Here is a 2396-nt window from a genome sequence, read left to right on the forward strand (position 1 = left end):
AATCTGAACATGAGCTCTGTAAGGTGCTTTGTTCACGTGGATATGCTCAATGACCAGAGAATCTACATCTAAACCCTTAAGTTCAGCATTACTCTCTGCATTTTTAAGCATGTGCAGCAAAAATTCAGCACTCTTTTTGGGCCACTGACCCTGTGTCCAACCCCACTATTTGGCCAGGGCACACCTACCAACTCCACCATTGTAACGCCTGAATGGTACACATTGCTTCTGTAAGGTGACATCCTTCAGATTCTTGGTGGCTTTACGGATATGCATACCCTTGATGGCCTGAGTAGTTTCATGGGTGTTCTTAAAATGAACACGAAGATTTGAACCTCTTGATTTGCATGATTTTGTGGGGTTTTCTGGGTCAAGCGAATAACGAACCATTTTCAGAGATCACCTTAGGCTGCTTACTGGAAGAGCTAACGTTCATTTGTTCTATTATGGAGTATGTATCTTTTATATATATGTATATTGAGAGCCACTTTATTTTTAGAGCATAGGGTTTTAGAATTATAAGCTTTTTTTAATTTCATTTTTTAAAATAATCAAACATTAAATATGTTTAAATTTCTCCAATTCTCTCTCCCTCCTAATTATAAGGGATTTTAGAGATTAGCTAGTCCATTACGTTGTTTAGCTGAGTCACTGAGGTATTAAGCAATTTACCCAGCTAGGTAATGTCAGAGCCAAGCCAGGTTTCCTTTTTCATTAACTCAGTCTTACTTTGTTGTGACATTGAGTATAAACAATTAAATCTTCCTTTTAGGAAGCAAAAACTCCTCAGTTTTTCCTGCTATGATGTTTTGGATTTTTTGTTTGTTTATTTGGTTTGTTTTTAGTTCTTTAAATCTTTGGGTTTGAGGAGATTTTGTTTCCCAATTTTTTAAATTGTGGTAAAATATACATAACATAAAATTTACCATCTTAATGAGTTTAAAACTATAGTTAAGTGGTATTAAATATATTCATAATGTTGTACAACCATCACCACAATCTCTGTAACTTTTTATCCCTTAAGATTGTAACGCTATAACAACTAAAAAAAAACTCCCCATTCACCCTTCCTCCCAGCTCCTGACAAACATAATTCTAATTTCTGTCTCTATATTTTGACTATGCTAAGTATTTCATATAAGTAGAATCATCAGTATTTGTCTTTCTGTGACTGGCTTATTTCACTTAGCATAATGTCCTCAAGGTTCATCCATGTTGTAGCACATGTCAGAATTTCTTTCCTTAGGGGAGGTGAGAGGGGTATGGGGAGAGGTTGGATAATGGATACAAAATTACAGCTAGATAGGAAAAATAATTTCTACTTGTATACAGGAGTGCAAGGCATCTAAAATTAACAGTTTATTGTTCTCAAATGACTAGAACCGAGTAGCTCAAGTGTTCTCATCACAAAGAAATGATAAATTTCTGCAATGATAATATGCTAACTACCCTGATTTGATAATTACTTATCATACCTGTATTGAAATATAACTCTGTACCCCATAAATATGTACAGTGAATACATGTCAATTAAAAAGTAAAGTTTAAAAAGTAATAGAAGTAAAAAATAAAAAAGAATTTCCTTCCTTTTTAAGGCTAAACACTATTCCATTGTATGTATAGACTACATTTTGCTTATCCATTTGTCTGTCGATGGACACTTGAATTGCTTCCATGTTTTAGCTGTTGTGAACACCGTTAAACATGGGTGTGCAAATATCTCTTTGAGACCCTGCTTTCTTTCTTTTTTTTTTCCAGAAAAAAGTATGGGATTAAGAAATGAAGATAGAATTATATACTAGAAAGATATATATAGTTTATATATGTATATATAAATAATATATACAGATATGTGTACACATTTACGTTTGCATATACAAATGCATTGACATACACATATACACTGTGCCCATATACTATATATGTAGGAATAGAAACATAATTTAAGTATATTTTCTTATAATGTAAAAGGTAAAAGAACAAGAGAATTTAAGGAGAAAAGCTTTGAAGTGGAATAAAGGCAGTAATTTTATGTTACTAAAAGATGCTGCCTAAAAGAAATATATAGTAGATACACAATGTCAATCAACACATTCCAGAGCATTGAAACATAAACAAAATCTTCTTGGAGTGCCAGGACAGGTCACAGGTATGCATTTGTTGTGGAGACTAGAATACATTATTCATTATCTTTAACAGACTGACTTAGGGAAAAAAAGATTTTAATGTATAAGTTTATCTACTAGATGCAAATATAACATTTTATAAATGTGCAACAGTTTTAGAATCTTACACAGGTAACCAAAGGATGCCATGGTGCCCTTTAGGGAAGGTTTGGTATTGCTCTATCCTCTACTGTACCCCGACACCTTCTTCTTCTTTTTTTTTTTTTTTTT

General features: G+C 32.9%; 1 protein-coding gene and 1 pseudogene across 1 annotated transcript in view; one reads left to right on the forward strand and one right to left on the reverse strand.

Moving 5' to 3' along the window:
• LOC103590455 overlaps positions 1–404 on the reverse strand; it is a 1242-nt pseudogene extending 838 nt beyond the window's left edge.
• DLGAP5 (discs, large (Drosophila) homolog-associated protein 5) overlaps positions 1–2396 on the forward strand; it is a 48181-nt gene that overhangs the window by 18601 nt on the left and 27184 nt on the right. The window lies entirely within an intron of this gene.

The sequence above is a fragment of the Galeopterus variegatus genome, unplaced genomic scaffold, assembly GCF_000696425.1.
Source record: "Galeopterus variegatus unplaced genomic scaffold, G_variegatus-3.0.2 Scaffold822, whole genome shotgun sequence".
Classification (NCBI taxonomy): Eukaryota; Metazoa; Chordata; class Mammalia; order Dermoptera; family Cynocephalidae; genus Galeopterus; species Galeopterus variegatus.